The sequence below is a fragment of the Geospiza fortis genome, unplaced genomic scaffold (genome assembly GCF_000277835.1).
Source record: "Geospiza fortis unplaced genomic scaffold, GeoFor_1.0 scaffold194, whole genome shotgun sequence".
Taxonomy (NCBI): Eukaryota; Metazoa; Chordata; class Aves; order Passeriformes; family Thraupidae; genus Geospiza; species Geospiza fortis.
Window position 1 is genome coordinate 2,730,682 of NW_005054322.1, and position 19,142 is coordinate 2,749,823.

At 44.7% G+C, this 19,142-nt stretch overlaps 1 long non-coding RNA gene across 1 annotated transcript; it reads right to left on the reverse strand.

Annotated features, from left to right (window-relative positions):
- Nucleotides 1-1,295: 1,295 nt before the first annotated feature.
- LOC102039809 lies at nt 1,296-7,701 on the reverse strand. Its single transcript, XR_265331.1, has 3 exons — nt 7,638-7,701; nt 6,968-7,052; nt 1,296-1,578 (listed from the first exon to the last, which is right to left on the reverse strand). It is a non-coding gene; the product is annotated as an uncharacterized LOC102039809 (long non-coding RNA).
- Nucleotides 7,702-19,142: the final 11,441 nt, after the last annotated feature.

Genomic DNA, 19,142 nt, shown 5'->3' on the forward strand with positions numbered 1-19,142 from the left:
GAATGCAGAGTGATGATGGTGTGGTTATTCCGAAGCTGGACTGCTGACGCAGGATGCAGCACACAGCAACAGAGGCCAGGTGAGCAGTGCTTCCTCTGGGCCAGCAGGTACCCTGAGCCTCCAGGGAACCCACATGTGCCAGCTCAGTCACCCTGGCAGGCAACCAGCCAGAGCCATGGTGTGATCCCTTCTAGCAGCACTTGGCATCACGCTGCAGTGTCCCTGCCTCTCCCCTGCCTGCAGGAAATGAAGCAGCTGAGGAGAGAAGAGAGAAAAAAAGCCCCACATCAAAGGCATCCTGATAACAGGAGAGCCATCTCCCAGGATGTGGTACCAAGTTCCTGCCATGACTGAGCCAGAGAAGGTCTTCCACATTCCAGGAAGGACCCCCTGATGGAGAGGTGAGACATGAGTTGACCAGACTGAGAAGAACTATGGTCTGGGCTCAGGCTTAGCAACAGAGACTGCTGCTTGAGCACCAATGCATGTCCAGACCTTTTCTCTGTCTGCTTGGAAGAGCCAGCAAAATGCCCCCAAGAGAGCATGGCCACTGGAGTCTCAGCTCAACATTATGGCAGGGAGAAATTTATTGGTGCACAAAGGGGGACTAACTACTACACTAATTGAAAATGACTTTAGGGGAATATAGGTCAGCAGAGCATAATCTGTCCTGTAGTTTGGCCAGGATACTATGTTGGTACCTTGGCCACAAATGCTGCCAGGAGAGGTTCATGGATTGTGCATGGTTAAAATAGAGGATTGTGCTGCATCCTGAATACACAGGAGCAGTGCTAGCAGCCAGAGTTAATAGTCAGAGCCAGATGCTTGGCCACCTCCCACTCCTTCTCCCCAGAAAACAGGATGCCTTTCTTGCCTGCTGCTCACTGTTCCCAGCACCAGCTGATGAGGCGTCTCCTTCTCCTCCGGCTGGTACAAAACAGGCGTCCATCTTCCAGGAAAGGCACAAATCTTCTTTGACAAGCAGTGATATTAACAGGGATTAGGGAATGCAAGAGCCACTGCCAGAATTGAACAAAGGATGCAGCCCAGGCTGCCTGGCCCTGGAAGCTTTTTAATCAAGATTAAAGGTTGCACTGAGGATGGGGCTGTATTTTCAACCCACCCTGAAGCCACCCATTTGTTCACCCACTCACTCAGAGCCAGGATTTCTGAGCAACTGTCAGCCTGTGATGGGGAGGGCCTCAAACCAGCATCCATCCTGACCTCAGGAATGGGGTGCACTGATGGAAAGGGAGCACTGTGGCTGACAAGGCAGCTAGTGAAGGCATCACCCTGCTGGCTTGTGTTGCTTCCCAAGCTTAGATGGCATCATGGCACAAGATATTCTCCTATCAGAGCTCCCTTGGTGTGTGGATGACAGGTAAGCCTTGCCCTCAAACCCCATGGAACCCTCTTTGTCAGGCAAAGGTTTTCCATTCTCTCACAAGCAGTGGGTTTGGTAATTTGCAGAGAACATCCACCCCTATCTCCTCATCTCCACTCATGTCCTCTTGCAGCAAGTCCCCACTGCACACCCAAGGTAAGGTCTGGACCTGCACAGGCAGTAAACAAAAGCACCTGCAAATAATAAAATCCCATGTCAGTGTAATCTGTGGTTTCCAGTGTTCCACCAAGATTATTTTCTGGATGCATTCAAAATATCTTTTTCTTATATTTGATCTCTTTTACTTTTAAAAGGCCCTCAGGAATATTTGCCATTTGTTTGTGGGATGAGAAGTGATAGATTGAACTCTAGCAACAGCTGTTGTTTGAGTACCAGGATCACACTTGGGGCTTGGACATACATTTCTGACACTTGATACTGAAGTTTCAATGTCTTGAAGTCATGTGTGTGTTAATATAGCCACAAGACCACATTCAAAGATTCAGAAAAAGTGAACTCTTTAGCTTTTGCATAGAGTAGAATAATCACTCTGACTGACACCTAGTGCAGATAAACTCTTTCAAATGGCCAGTTTTCACAGCCATTTCAGCTATGGCAAAGTGGGTCTCAACACAGGGCATAGAATTTTCATGGTGAGCTGAGGGAACATTCAGGCTGAGCTTTCCTCACCACACCTGGGCTGCTGCTGGCACCACAGCCAAACTGGGTGCAGTGCAAAGTCTGTGTACACCAAGGGGTGTGTGTGCACACATTATTGCATGTGTGGCAGCAATCCTCTGTGTGTTTTAAAGTGCCACCCCATCCATATGATATGCTGGACAACGAAAACATTTACACGTGAAGTTACACGCTGGCTCTTGTCTGGATTTGAAGCTGGTTACACCCAGCCTTGGGTTTCATGCGGTTTTAAATGAAGGTTTTCTTCCTCATCCTTATAAGCGCTTCCATAGTCAAACAGGAAAGAGGAGAGGGAAAGAAAATAGACAAAACCAGGGATGATTCAAGGCACCCACCAAACCAGCTGTCTCTGGTTACTAGGTGTCTGTTATCCTGTATCAGTCGTATGTGGACAGCCATTAAGTACATGTGTAAATAATCACAACTGCTGAGCCTCTTATGGGTTTTAGCAAGAAAAATTGCCTTTGTGAAATTGCCACAGGATGTGCCTTATTCTCTGGTCTCTGCTTATTATTCTCTTGTATAAAAATTTCATTTACGTAGTCAGAAACAATGCCATGAGATCTAGGCCAGAAACCGCACACCCTAACTAACCAGGAAGAAAAGCCAAAGCAAATATTCCCGGGCTGTGCAGAACGCAGTACACACTGGGTAATTACCCACCCAAAATATTCAGAGGATAAGAAATACAGTATTAAAAAGAGATAATATCAGGATTGGTCCGTGAGACACTCAGCAGCCAAATGCTGAAGTAACAAATCAGGATTTTGAATCAGTTGCTGTGGGGAGTCTGTTCAGTGCCAGGGGGCTCTGGTCCTGCCCCACTGCTGGAGCCCGCCGCAGGGCTGGGGGTGCCAGAGCAGAACGCCCTTCCCTCCAGCTCTGAACAACCACCCTGCCCATCTCAGCCCAGCCTGCAATGCACAGAGCTCTCCAAAGCCAGTGCTGAGGACAACAGCTGCCCTGGGAACCCCAGGCTGTCACCCTGCAAACAGCGCCTGGGCTGGTGCCAGCCACGGAGTGCTGGACCCGCTCCCATATGTGTGTGGACTGACTTCCTTCAATGCAGTACATTTGGTCCCTCCTCAGGATGCTGAAATAAATAAGGTCACTTGCACAAACACACCCTGTTTATCTTCCTTGCTGCCACCAGCTCTCTCCCTCTTCAAATATGATTGCTATGTCCCCACTCACGTACCCTGCTCCAGCACCCCTACTCTGATCTCCCTCCTGGCTAAACAATGCTGGTTTTGCATTGCAGTCAAAATGAATTCCAAGAAGTGGTCCTGCAGCTGGTAAGAAATGAAATGTTATGATGACTTAAAGGCTTAGGAGAGGGCAAGGGTCAAGTGGATTACCCTCCTCATATAGCTCACAGGTTTTCTATTAGGAAAATCCCCCTCCAGTTGTCAAGAAGGCAAGTTAGAGAGATCACAAACACAGTTGCTTCTCAAGACAGCACCTCCCACCTCCTCCCTCTGTCCCTATCTCCCACTGACCTACGCCAGTCAAAACCTCTGAGTGGCTTACTTGAGAGCAGGTTGCAATTTCTTACTCCAGGGCTCCTCCGTGGACTCTGGGTGCCAGTTGTGGTCTGAATGAATAAATAATTATGTAAGCAGACACCTTTAGGTCTGGATTACTTTTGAGAAGAGAGGTGCAAAGGCATTTCCCTAAGATATACACTAAGGTGAATGGAAAAGACAGGATCTAGACACTGTCTTCCAGGGTTCAGTGCTTTGAACTAACTTATTAGCCCACTAACAGATTAACTGTTCATTAAAAAAAAAAAAAAGACACCAAAAAAAACCCCCAAAAACCAGAAACAAATACAAACAAACAAAAAACCCCCAAACCCAAATCATAGCTCTTATTACTCCAATGCATCTCAGCAGTGATATCTCAGCATCCTACTACAAAATTTTCACTGCCTGTCATTCCATTTTCAAATCATATTTCCTCTAATTTTGTGGCAAATTTTTCCTGAATTCTGACATGAAATCCTGGATAGCTGTGCCAAAGCCACTGCCACTGCCACTGCCATAGATGTGAGCTGATTTGGTCTCTCAAGCACGTGATCTGCCCAATGTAGAGAAGCTTATCCAATAAAGCACTGTGATGATTTGTATTTAACCCTCCAGAATAGCCCATCAGGCATCCTGTAGCAAAGGGAGAGGAGAAAAAAAACTGACATGACAGCAAAAGATCATTTTTCTCCTGACGCAGGCAGGAATCTAATATTGTACATCAATCAAGGGCTACTAACAGGTCAGATCTGTTCTCAGAATGTTTACACTGATAAAATTGAAGATATCTTCCAGCTCAGCTTACTCTTCTAACAGACCTGGCATGTGCAGCTTTTGTTTACCTACAAACTTTCTGGTGAGAAATATGTTGGGAAGAGGCTTTGTTTGCTGTGGTTTGCTTTTACAGTATACAGATGAAAGCTTCCTTGCAATCTGGCATGGCCCCATTTCTCAGTTTTCCTCTTCCAGCAGAAATTTTGAACTCAGCCAGTTCATGGTAATTCCTGATTTTCTCAGCTTCCCTTGTTATTGCTCAGGGCTGCAGCTTGGCCCTAGTCTCTGAGAGAAACTCATGCCTTGAAGCAGGAGTGTGGACTAGGATTCATCTGCCACCACCAAGGATGATCTCTGGAGGGAAAAAGCAGGGTTAAGCTATAAGACTTCATCAAGAACCACCTCAGTGAGACAGTTCCACTGCAGGTGAAATACCCCTGAAATGGGTGGAATTGCACATATTCAAAACTGGAATAATGCAGCTGGGTACTCATCTCCTAGTAACCCAGCTGAGGGCTGTCCATGCACACACTGCTTTGAATATCCACACAGGGAATGACAGACCACAGTGCTGCAACTTGCAGTAATAGGAGAAAACAACAGATCAAAGGTGGCCTCTTAATCTGTTTTGATCTGTGCTCCCCCATCTCAGTTCAGGAGGCAGTACTTCGTGTGCATGGCTGGAGGGAACCATCCAGCATTTGTGCTTCTATTGTCTGGGAGACTTCGTCTCCAGCCTGAGTGTAGTCCAACACACATTTTACCATCTGCTCTGTTTCCTATGTGCCTATGAGATCATTTTTCTACACGTGAAATTATAGCATGAAGATTCACATATGCTTACACAGCTTATATCTATTATTATTTGTTTAAACACTGAGAAGTTCCTTGGCACAATACAGGGCCCAGCATGAAGACATATCAAGCCCTGAAGCCATGCTTCATGTGAAGTACACCCAAAATGGCTATTCTGGCTGAAAGAGCAGTGTTAGGAATTTCAAACCACTTCCCTTCCTTGGAGTTCTGAGCAGATTCATGACATTTCTGGCAATGCAGCTTAAAGAGCCATTCACAGAAATTTGTGCTGCAGTCATCACAAAAGCTTTCTTTTTTTCCGCTCATGCAAAGCCTGATTTTCAGTGCAAAATATACATTTCAGCAAGTTTAAGATAGTCCATAAAGATTTTGGAATGCAATTTTAGATCAAAATTATAATAATAAAATGTCACTGTTCCTTTTTTAGTTGATAGTTATAATAACATTGGTTGTTCGTGAAGAAGCTCACATTTTAGTAAAACTTGTAATACACACTTTCCTATTTCTAATTTATTGTGTTATTCTCCTCAGCCCACATCTCTCATATTCCTTGCAGGAGTATTAAATGAGAGCTGAAACAACATGGATGAAACAGAGCTCCCTGTTCTCTTTCCTCTCTCTTCCTTTTTTGGTTTCCATCCTCTCTCGTTCTGGTTTCTCATCTCTCCTGAAGACAAGGGCAGAGGGTGGCTGGATGCTGTCCCAGATTCACAGGGTGCCATGTGGCCATCCATGTCCTCTCTCACAGTCCCACTCCATGTGCAAAGGAGGATTTGTCTCACCTCCCCTGACGTGTCTAAAATACAGATGTCTCTATCTAGGCTATGTGCCTGAAGCTCTCTCAGTACCAAGAGGAAGAAACAGGCATGGATAAAGCACAATTCACCTCATCCTAGGTAGGGTAGTGCCCAAAATAGGTCAGATGAATCATGGCTTCAAAGTGCCATGCTCTGCTGACCACAGAGAGAGCCTAGATGACTAAATGTTTAGTGTTAGCTGAGACAAAGCTTGTCCTCAAGCATCTTTCCTTTATGTCATTATTCTGCCTGTTTCCATGTTGCTCCCAGCACGTTAATCCTCCTGAGCTGTCCAGCTGGCTTTCCTTCTCGTGAGTGGCAATGCCCAAAGAAATGGTAACTTTCCTCCAGCTGCTGCTCTGAAGCAATTTCCCACCTGGGCTTTCTTCTCAGATATCTCACTGATGTAGCATTTCATGGAGTGCCTTGCAAAAATCATTTGCAAAAGCTCCTAGCTTATATTTCACATCTCTTTTCAGAACTCACCTCTACCAGATTTACCTGCAGAACAACCAAAACCAAATTTTTGGGTGACCTTAGCCAAGGCAACAAGCTCAGAGACCACATGCCTATCCAATTCAAACCCAGAAAAGCCTTTTTCAACCTGTCTCTACCAGGACGCACACACCAGAGATTGTCTATTGCCAGCAGCTAAGTAGGTGGTCTGTTGGGAATCATTAACATTCTTCCTCCTGTGCATTAACCCCTCCAAAAAAACTTTTAAGAGTGAAACCTGCTATTATCCTATCACCAATATTCTAAGGCTGGCAGAGCCATGGACTCGAGCCCCTCAAGTCTACAGGGTGGGTTTATACAAGGGTTTACAATAGCTTTCTGACACTGTGTGAATGGCAGCATAAGTTACAATTCAGAAATTGATTAACAAGATAAAGTGGTTTTACTTCTTCTTTAAATAGCCCTTACAGGCACCAGAATTCCTCTACAGATTTAAAGGAGTCTTTTCTTCTTACCCCTCCACCTTCCACATTTTAAGCAGGTAGCTGTGAATGGAGTACACATTGTGAAATGCCATTGCCTCTTCATCAGGTTACAGCACTACAGGAAAAAAAAAAGAAAATCCAAATGAAAATCACTTCTCTTTCCAGTCTCACTCTACCTCAGAGTTCCCCCTAATAGCTGAAAGGGATTAAGATCTTAAATAACTTGCTGACAAAACCACTGTACAATAGGACCAATTGGTAACATTGGGAGGAGATGTTCAGCTTTGTTTTTCTTCATGCTTGTAGAGGGTCCGACTAAAATCAACTATTCTTCTAGTCCATAAATAAATGCAAAGCCTGATCCAGTCACAGGAACTCCCAGCACAGGGTTGAGGCTCCTAAGAGCATGATTTCTGGAAGCAGCTCTCCCCATGTGGGCACAGCGTGTGCCAGCAAATATCTGCTTTGGCAGGAACAGAGCTTGTTAATCTGAAGTGCCAAATGCCCACACATCTCTCAGAAATCCATGAGATCCCAAAATCCAAGAAAATGGGAAATGGGAAAGATCTTTGCCTTTGGGAGTAAGCACATTAACAGCATGTTCCTGAAGAGGCTGAGAGCTCACAGAGAAGTTGCTTTCTGCAAAATGTCAGAAAATAAATGCCCAGTACTATGAGCATCATCCTATCACTGCACCTACACATCCCAGCTGGCATTGGGACACGGCTGTAGCAGCTGGCAGGGATCCCAGACAGAGTGAGCATGCAGGCACAAGCAGGGAGCTGAAATATAATAGGAAACTAATAGGAAAGGAGGCAGGACAGCAAAAGCACAGAGATCTGCACTGCTGCCCTTGTATTCTAACATTGTGCAGACTCAAACAGAAGCAAGCCAACTCAATTTTGTGTACAACAGAGGAAGCAAGTAATTCTAGGAGAGGGATTAAACTTCTGCCTACCAGTCTTCAAGAGTGAAAAATACCTGTACAAGGCACCCAGAATATCCCTTAACATCAGCAGTTTTTGCTTAGCACAACTTGGTGTAATGTAATAATGAAAAATCACTGAGTTGTTGCCAGTTGCACTTCTGCTACAATTTGGAAAGCCAAGACCAGCTCCATGGCAGGATCAAAAGAACAAGCCAAGGACCAGCATCCATTGCTCCTATTTGTAGCTCAAATTGGTGGTCTCCTTTCTACATGGGCGGCAGGAACCATCTGGTCCCACTTAGACATTTATAGGAAACATGTACAGGTCAGAGCAAGTTGTTTCCAGGATTTTTTTCAAATTGAGAAGGGGAAAGAGGTAGGTACTTCCATAGAGAAAGGCATCACATCTTAAGGAAAGCTCAGCTAAATGAGCCTTGCTTTCCATGGATGGTAAAGACAACCTCAGACTCATTGGATTGCCAATGAGTGGCATAATGAATCCTACACATAGTATCTAAGCCTTCCACACCTTTGCAACATCACTGCTGAACATTTTAACTGCAACTGTGTTTTGGAAACTACAACCCAGATAGACAAGGCTCCCAGCATCAGCATCTTCCATATATTAAGAGCCACACACGACTCTGCTTAGGTCTGTTTCATGACAAAATCCTTATTTCTGCCTCAGCTTTGGAGGTCTGACTCTTCTGCATGGCTATCCTGGTACACGCACTGTCCTAGACAAAGAGGCCCAACCCTGGCATTGAAGAGAAATGGCGTCCATATGAGTGTTGCCCTCAGTCTGCACTTTCCTATCCTTTCCTCTCCACTCTGACAGTCCAATGACTCCTATAGAGACAGCAATTGTAAGGATCACTTTTCAGGTTCCACCTGGCAGGGTTGGTGTGTGCCCTCAAGCCTCATCCAGAGCTCAGGATATGGCCTTCAAAATGCATTGCAAACACGAATCACCTGAGACTTCAAGCTGCTCTGGCTTGTGCCTCATTAAGCTGCACGGTGATAACAGACAGTGATAACAACTGTGAAATCCACACCTGGAGCCAATTGGTTCTTGTGAGATGTACTTTTGCCACTGGCCTTATACTGCCTGCAAAGAAACACTAGGTCAGAGCAAACAGAAGAGCAAGAAAGCATCATTACCAGGCAGGCACTGAGCAGAGAGTGCTTTTTCCCTGTGGTAATTTACTCTATAGTTTTCAGATTTGCTAGTTTGTTTCGGGTCATGTTGTTTCAATGTCTTTTCTCCAAGAATAAATACAGCATGAAAAGTCTCCTAATGGACCCCTGTAGACAGAGTCTCACTCCAGGTCATAGAAGCAGCTGGCAAACATACTCACAAGCTATAATATCCACATGACAAACCTCAGTGTTCACTCACACCCCATTAGCTCCACCATCAGCATGAGCCCTGTGCTTCCAGCATGGATGAGGCACCCTGGAGAGCCGGGTGGAGACGCCCCAGCCTTGTGCCTGGGTACACCCAGCAGTGAGGACCAGGGCTAGGCAGCAACATTCAAATGATGGTACTTCCCAACTCTGTACAGAGGCTAAATCCAGCACTGGATATTCAGAATCATGGAATCATTTAGGTTGGAAAGTACTATCGAGCTCAACATTAACCCAGCAATCCCAAGGCCACCAATAACCATGTCCCTAAGTGCCACATGCTACACGTCCTTTAAATACATCCAGGGACAGGGATTCCACCACTTCCCTGCACAGCTTTTCCAATGTTTGAGAACCCTTTCAGTTAATCATTTTTCTTAATATCCAATCTAAATCTTGCCTGATACACCTTGAGGCTGTTACCTCTTCTGCCGCTTGTTACTTGAGGGAAGAGAACAAACCTCTCCTTTTCTACAACCTCAGATAGTCATAGAGAGTGATAAGGTCCCCCATAAGGTTCCTTTTCTCCAGGTTAACAATCCCAGCTTCATCAACTGCTTCTCATAAGATGTGTGCTCTAACCCTTCTCTGGACTCACTCCACTCCCTCAATGTCTTTTTTGTAGTGAGAGACCCAGAACTGGACAGAGGATTTGAGGTGTGGCCTCACAAGTGCCAACTACTGGGGCAATCCCTGCCCTGGTCCTGCTGGCCACATTCTTTCTGATCCAGGCCAGGATGCCATTGACATTTTTGGCCCCCTGGGCACAGCTGGCTCATGTTCAGCTGCTGTTGACCAGTGCCCCCAGGTCCTTTTCCAAAGGGCAGCCTTCCAGCCCCTCTGTCCCCAGCCTGTAGCTCTGCCTGGGGTTGTTGTGACCCAGGGCAGGACCCTGCACTTGGCCATGCTGTACTTCATACAATGGTCTTGGCCCATTGATCCAGCTCACCCAGATACCTCTGCAGAGCCTTCCTGCCCTTCAGCAGGTCAACACTCTCACACAATTTAGTGTCCTGTGCCAATTGACCGAGGGGGCACTCAATCCCCTCACCCATGTTATTCATAAAGAAATTAAACAGGACTGGCTCCAAAACTGAGCCCTGGGGACACGACTTGTGGCCAGCCACCAGCTGGATTTAACTCTATCCACCATTCTCTGGGTCCAGTCATCCAGCCAGTTTTTTCCCAGCAAACAGTGCACCCATCCAACCCATGAACCATCCTCCACAAGGATGGAGATTCTCCTTAACCCTCCTTGTGCTGCTGATGTATTGATAGAAACATTTTTATTGCTTTTATGTCAGTAGCCAGATTAAGTTCTAGCTTGGCTTTAGCCTTCCTAATTTTCTCCCTGCATAACCTCACAACAGCCTTGTACTCCTCCTGAATTGCCTGCCCCTTCTTCCAAAGGTCATGAACTCCCCATTGTTTCCTGAGTTTCAGCCAAAGCTCTCTTTTCATCCAAGCTTCTTCTTCCCCACTGACTTATCTTTCAGCAAATGGGGACAGCCTGCTCCTGCACTTTTAGGATTTCCTTCTTGAAGAACATCCAGTCTTCCTGGACCCCTTTTCCCCTCAGGATTGCCTCCCAATGGACTCTCTCAACCAGTCCTAAACAGGCCTAAGTCAGCCCTCCAGAAGTCCAGGGTTGTAGCTCTGCTGACCACCTTCCTTATTTTCCCAAGAACCAAAACCTGTGTCATTCCTTGGTCGCTGTTTACCAGGGTGGCTCACAGTGACCATCACATCCCCCACCAGCCTTTCTTGGTTCACAAAGAGCAGGTCCAGGGGGACACCTCTCCTTGCTGGCTCCCTCACCAGCTCTGTCACCAAGTTATCTTCCACATACTCCAGGAACCTCCTGGACTGTGTTCTGTCTGCTCTGCTGTGTTTCCAGCAGATGTCTGATAAACTGAAGTCCTCCACAAGAACAAGGGCCAGAGATTGTGAGACTTCTCCCCGCTGCTTACAGAATATTTCACCCGCCTTTTCACCCTTATCAGGTGATCTGTAAGAGACTCCCACCAGGATACCTGCCTTGTTGGCATTCCCCCCTGATTCTTACCCATGGGCATTCAACTCTCTCATCACCATCCTTAGACAGAGGGAGAAGACAAGCAGAGCCTGGGACTGATGCTGGTACAGTAAACTGCAGGAATAGGTCAAGCTGTCAGCTGTTATTAACCTTAGCAAAATCCATGTCTTCTAGCTCAGCCTCAATTAATTCATAGGGTGTTAGAGAGCCTTCCTGTTACACTGTGAAATTACTGGCCCTATCTCCAGCCTGGCTAACCTGCCTGTCTCTCCTCCTGCACCATTTAAATGTCAGTTATATTTTTCTGGTTGAGTGGCTAGCGAAAGGATGAATGAATAAGTGTCTGTGCTAACTGATCTATACAAAGATGCATCATTAAGCAGAAATGGACATGGTTTGATATGATTTTGATGTGGTCTTGGCTTACTTTTGGAAATCTATTTTCTGCTAGAGAAGTACTGAGAAACATGAGATGTTAAATTTGATCCTGTTTTCCACATAAATGAAGCACTTCTAGAAGTCAGAGTTATGGTACATTCAAAACAAAAACAATGGTCTAAATTCCTTTATTTACGGTGATCGGCATGGTGCAAGTAAGTTGTTCCGTCTCATTACTAAACAGTATCATATTCCTGATATAAAATCTATCCTCTTACTGCTTCAAGGGAAAGGACACCAGAAAACAGATGTGCTTGAATGTAGAATTAACTAACATAGTGCCAAGGCCAGACACCAAGAAGCAAGCCCCACGTCCATGCTAGCACTGCAATCCCCTGCTCTTCCTCATCCCACTGCTGCCTAGAGAGCTGTCAGTCCTCAGACCAGAAGTCAGGCTACCTCCCATACAAGGCCTGAGGGGAGCTGAGCATGCCAGGTACATTCCTTACCTTTCCAAGGACCAAGATATAGCAGAGGTTCTGGAATCCAGCAGTATTTCTCAGCTCCTAGCTCTGCTTCACTCACTTCAACCAATTCTCTCCAAACCAAATCTCCTGTCCTGGGGAACAGCACTGAACAACAGGACTCCAAACTAGCCTGTCACCTGGGAGACCAGGTTCAAGTCCTCACTGAGAAACATAGAGACAGTCATCAAAATGCAGCTGGTTGGGCTAAAACCACAAGGCTAGACCAAGAAAAGATCTTCCTTTGCTTGGGACCCTACAAAGAGTGTGGGAGAAGCCCAGGCTCAAACTTTTGATTTGGGTCAGACACATCTCTGATACCTCTATTGGTCATTACAGAGCTGTGTGCTGTGGTTGGGGAGAATGGCTCCAAATCTCTCATTTTGAAGTTGTTTGATTTCATATACATGATTAAATATTCATTGGACCAAAGAGGAAGATTGATTGACTGGTCAAATATTAAGGAAACATTAAGGAGAGATGGGGCTGGTTTACACTGGTGATATATGAATCAAGATGTGCATTTAGACCATAACCCAGTCCTAAATAGGAAAAATTTCTAACAGTAACCTGCCCTTTTTCCTGCCAACCTCAAAAGGAAAACCTGGGTCTTCAGGCGAGACAATTGTCACTGCAGACCTCGGCCAGAGTCCTGCTGATGACAAATGGATTATCAGAATTTGGATGGATAATCATTTAGATCTGTAGGTCAGTACAGGAATTTCAGAAACAACTGTCTCAGTAGCAGTCCAGTGCCAACAGGAACTGAGAGGACTCCTTTCTCTCAGTGTTGGGGGGTGTCTGTCTCAAACATCCTCTGAAAAAAGGCCCAAACAGATGACTTTTGCAGCCCACGCAAGTGACCACATTTCAGTTCTTTCAGGCCATGAAACTGAGAAACTTTGCAGGGTCTGGAACCTTTCTTCAAAAGGAAAATAAGATATCTCCAATACTTCTGAAAAAAAACCTAAATACCCACTTCCATCCAGGCAAAGCACATGTTAACTTGCATGGGAAGGAATGAGAAAAGCCTTCAGGAAATAGCTAACAGTTTCCAAGTCTTTTATTTTCACAGACTCTGGCTTTCTTCAGGGGAAAAATTGTCCTTTTTAAATGTGCCTGACCTTGGGCTCTGTTCTTACAAACGTTAATTCAGGGAGGTACTTTGTTGTTATTTATTCTCAACTAATGACTGAACTGGCACAGCTCTGAAGAAAGGGTATATCAAAAGCCCAGCGTCCGCAGGATTGTTCCTGTTCTGTGCCCGAATTCTTCCTGCCCTTGGCTAATGCTGAATTGCCACAAACCTCCATTTTGGCTCAGCTGGGGTAAAAGCAGCCCCAGCTCCTCTTCTTTCCACGCACTCTGAGGTAGCTTGTACCAGTTTGCTCCCTTCATGCGCCTACTGAAATCCACACAGATTTGTAAGGCATTACCTCGCCGTGTATTCCTGGGAAGTGAGGCTGCCCATATTTATGTATATACACAGAGTCCTCTCTTCATGTGAGTGTACCCACCACTTCCTAGAGCACTGAACGTGCCCATGCACGTTGTCTGACACCAAAGCCATCCTGCACAGGAGGGCCTGTAGCACCTTCCCAAAGGCTTGCATGCTCGGCACTGTTGGGAAGGGCAGTAATTCATGCAGACTCCACCACTCCCTGGACCAGTCCAAGAGTTTTGCAGAATAGACAGTCACGCTCCAACGCTCAAAACAGTCCGAGGCTTTGTTTCATCTGCCAGTCTAGGGACAGCCTGCAAGATCCAAGTCACAGCCGACTCCTAACTGAATTGAATCCAAAGCTCAATATAACTGAAGGAGCCAAGAAAACTTTTCTCAAGAGACTGGTGCCATTTGCTAGAGTGGGAAATGTGGGTCCTCAGATTTTTGGATGCTTTGGCTCAGTGCAGCCTGCAGCAGAGCCTTCCAGTTCTCATACTTGCAGCTCAACATGTGGCTGCCCATGTTTGTGGCTAAAAATGTGCTTTCTCCATAATGAAACTGGAATCAATAACCAATCAAGGCAGTATGTGCTTCTGTAGAACAGCTTAAAATAGACTTGCTTGCTTGCTTTCTTAGCAACTGCTCACAGTGAGCCCAACTTTTCATTTCTTCCACTGAGCTGAAAAGAGCTCTGCAATCACATCATCGCAGCACAAGGCAGTCACAAATATTCCGCATCTTTTAAAGCCAGAGAAGTACAGAGAACTGAAAGGCAGCAAAACACTCTGTACAATAGGGGAAAAAAAAACACTCTTGGGCCCATAGAGCAGCAGCAGAATTGCCAAGCTGAGCACTCCAGAAGCAAGGCATGTGTAAATTAAGGTTGCTTGTGTAATATCACTTCACTCCCCCACCTCCCTCTCTACATTTGCATCCTGAAACAGCCTTTAATTGTAAGAATTGCCTGCTACACTTTACCGCCATACCCCTCTCACCCTGTTCCCAGCACTTGATTAATGAGCAGCTATTCAATATCTTGTTTTCTTCTCCAGCACATGGTCTTGTGCTTCATCTTTACTGCTGAAACCCTGCTCTGGAGTTAGAAGTCTCCATGAATCATGTAGGGGTGGATTTTTTTTTTTCAACAGACATTTACTGCTTAGCCAAATTTGGGTAGCATTTCCAAAGAAGGGGAAGAGGTCAGGCATACAACACAAGCTCACTGAATCCAGTACCCTGCTCCAGATTGTAATGGCATGAGCAGCCCTCAGGAAAAGACAGCAGTGGTTTTCCCCAGGGACAACACAACTTACTTTTCTTCTAAGATGTGTGTGAGATCATCCCAAGGGAGTCTCCTGGGAGGATCTGACCCCGATGGGTCAGGCAGAAATGCTGGATCTGAAATGGTACCCCGGGGTTTGCTCCCTGCTCTGGCTGAACGTGCCATCAGCTGGTAAGATCACATCCAGCTCCCACTGGGGAATGTGGTACAGGTGTGCTCAGGACTGTTCTTCTTGGAAAACTGCCACACAGTCCTGCCTGCAGATGCAGGTTGTAATCCTCTCAGCAGAGGAGGCAGTGACATTTAAAAGAGCAGGAATAATATGTATTGAAATACAAATACGTTTTACAGCACTGGCTATTTTTAAAACTACCAAAAAAGAAATTGCTTTCATTCTACTCAGGATCAAGGGCCTGTTTATAACCAGTTCCCTTCATTAAACCTTTGCTTTATAATATATGACTGTGTCAAATACCAACATTCAATAACATTTTTTTGTGAAAAGGAAGAAAAAAAACCCAGTCATACTGATTGGATGGACCATCAAATAACCACTGGATGGATGAAAAGGAGAAATGGAAATGCCATCTGCCTTTGCAGTACTGCCCAACTGATCAGCCCACTGGGAAATAACAAGGGAGAAGGATTCAATATTCTCTATATGTCTGCAAATCACTGTTACACACCAAATTTTGCAGGAGATCAATACCCCTCTAACAATTCTGCCACAGATGCCAGAGCTCATTAGTCGGATGTGAATAACAATGGAGGATGGAAATCCTATTTTACTTGTCTGTCTGAAGGATTTTGGTTTCTTACCAGCTTAGCTGGGGATTTCATGGCCAGATTTTATAGTCTATGTTGAGCTCTTACTCAGGTAAAATTTCCTTACCTAAAAGTGGAGTTTTGCCTCAGCTGACTCAGCAGGAGCTTCAGAGTCCTTTCTTCATTAGTTATTACCATTCCACTTTAATGAAATGCACAGGAGAATGAAATGCACACCAACCTGACCAGAGCCACTGCTGGTACCATTCTGATCTGAGAACTGCTTCTTTTGATCATCCAGAATTTCTTCTTATCCTTAAATGGCCTATCCTACTGAAAAAAAAAAATAAAATAAACCTAAACAAAGAAACAAATGAAATCCAACACATAGTCACTTCAAAAAATAAAAATTAAGGAGTGAAACCAAATCTACTTCTGCATTCTTGCCTTGGTATTTGAATTTTTTTTTCTTTTTTTTGATTATACACATTTCTCCCTTCTGCCTCTTGCAAACAAAGATTCCACAGAAGTCATGTCATTCTGACTTGCATCCTTGGTTCAGCTTTTGAGACAAAATATGTTTCAGAAGCCATTATGGTCCCAGAAGAGCCATGAATAGGATTTTTCGCAAATCTAGTTGTAAAATACGATACTTCCCCTTTCATTACAGGGTTCATCTGTCTTTTAACTCTGTGTTTTGCGGGAGCTTTGAGAGGAATGCATAGGACACTCAGGTGGATTAGGCTAACGAGTCAGTGCTGGTCAGCTCGCTTGCCGCAGCCAGGTTGTTGGGACAGGACTCTGCAGGATGCTGAGCTTCCTGCTGCACATCCCAAGCCAGACAGGGACACAGGACTTTGACGAAACCACCCAGGTCCACAAATCTTCCTTGGTGCTAAAATGCTGTGCCCAGGGACCAAAGCTTGGCTGGCAAGAGCTGTGGTGGAGCTGCAGTGCACAAAGGGCAGGAGCACCAACCCAACCAAGGGATCTGCACAGGGCTGCAGCCATGCCTTGGTTAATCCATTCCAGAGAATTGTTTAATCCCACTGCAGCGTTCCCAGTGCAACAGCTTGCAACAGGGGTGACTGGAGGGTATTACTGACATGTACCCTCATTTTGCAATGGCTGGGAGCATCCACTCTTGCTGCCCGTGCTGCTCCCGGAGGAAGGGCCTTTCCCCATTGCTGATTTTCAGAGCCTCTATGCATTTACAGGAATTTTGCACAACAGAATGGGGCTTCATTTTCTATGTCTGCAATGTTTTTCTCTCCCTGTAAATAACTGGCCTTTCCAGGCTTGTCCTTGAAAAATAGAGCACTCAGGATTTCAAAATGATGGTAAAATTGCCCACCATTAGTTTTTCCAGAGGAAAGGAAAGGAAAGGAAAGGAAAGGAAAGGAAAGGAAAGGAAAGGAAAGGAAAGGAAAGGAAAGGAAAGGAAAGGAAAGGAAAGGAAAGGAAAGGAAAGGAAAGGAAAGGAAAGGAAAGGAAAGGAAAGGAAAGGAAAGGAAAGGAAAGGAAAGGAAAGGAAAGGAAAGGAAAGGAAAGGAAAGGAAAGGAAAGGAAAGGAAAGGAAAGGAAAGGAAAGGAAAGGAAAGGAAAGGAAAGGAAAGGAAAGGAAAGGAAAGGAAAGGAAAGGAAAGGAAAGGAAAGGAAAGGAAAGGAAAGGAAAGGAAAGGAAAGGAAAGGAAAGGAAAGGAAAGGAAAGGAAAGGAAAGGAAAGGAAAGGATTGAGAAACCTTTGATAAATCCATCCATCCACATAACCAGAATGATCTAAAACATGCATTTTGGACAGTAAGCTATGCAAAACCTTCACTCAAATGTAAATATTTGCTTTATGTGAATGGATGATGGAGGCAAGCAGGCAATCTGAAATTATTTGGTTTTTTGCTGTTTGTATTAAAGGGAGTGAGAAGGCAGATATGGGGGGGTAGATTTTCAAAGACATATTGGCATTATTTGTGTAATTACTTGGAAAATTTTATCTAGATGCATTTTAAAATACTTCTGAATCCTGGCATAGACTCTGCAAGTCCTGTGACTTAAAACTTTCTTCAGATTCCAAACTTCACTTTCCCAGTTTCATAAATTCAATCTTTTTAATTTGGCCAGGGAGTTTTCAAATGCTTCTGGAGGATCTAAAAGCACAAGTTCTAGAGAAAATCAAGAGGCTGTGTTAACCTAAAAATCTTACATTTTTAAATATTTCCCAGTAATCTATTTCACATGCCTAGAGGGTTTTGCCCACATCAGTATGAATCTGCTCTTCTTAGACCTCAAAACCCTCAAGAGAATTTCATTTGATAATAGACTTTTGAAATTTGTTATAAACTTGTCTGAAGTCCTGGAGAAGCGTGCTTTTACAAGTCCTGCATGTGAAGGAGTGTTTTGGCAGAAGTACTCCTGTCTCTGGGGCTGGGATTAATTTAATTTAATGAAGTTAGTTAGGTTGGCAGTCTCAGCTAATCACCAGGGCTCCCTTGTCTGGCTTCACTGGTTAGAAATAGGCACTTACTGCAGACACAGGATCAATTACTGTCAGAAATTCCTACCTGCCTCTTTTTTTCATTTTTTTAAGAGGAAGAGTGCAACTGACAAACTTAACTGGATGCTCAGCTTTCAAGTAGCCAATGTTAAGGCAGATCATCCCAACATATGTTGTTATTTGTCAGGCAATAAGCACTATGCTGTGACTGGGCATCACTGAGATTTTTGAATAGGCCAGAAGTTCCCAGAAGTGCCTCCGTGAACAAAACTTCAGGTCAACGCCCATCATCTGAAATTTTTATCCACTCTGCAAAAAAAGGGTATCATGACCATCTTTTCAAGAACACTGTAGCTCCCAACTCATAAGGACTATTTTGTTCTCCATATAAGCTGTTTCAGGAAGAAACTTGTCTGAACCAAAATCTGAGGCTCCACACAACATCTGCAGAGACGTGAATCTTAGTCTGGAACAAATTCTCGCTCCATCAGCAAGTGTGCTCATCTGTACACCAAATGTGTATTTGAAAATCTGAGAAACAGGCAGGTTCTGCATTGACAAGTGTGTATTTGAGGGTCTAATACATTCAGTCAAATTCATCCAGGAGTAAATTTTTCATTGTTGGGGCAGGACCAAATTGAGTAGGAGTTTTATCATATGTTCACCACATCTTTTATTTTCATCAGCTGCAGTTTGGCTTGCCACAAGTTAATGCGCTAATGCATTAGGTCAGGTTTCTTCTATTCAGACAGTTTTAGCACCATCCAAAAAACAAGGGTAAAAATAATTTAGGCAAAGAAAATCAGTATAAAACCTGTATTTATATTCGTGCTGGTGCAGCACATTCAAATCTCTCAGAAAAATCTTCAGCTGCCAAAACTGTGAAGAAAGATGCGTGACCTTCCTCTACATTTCCCATGTTTTTTGTCTTAATTAAACTTGTCATGAGTC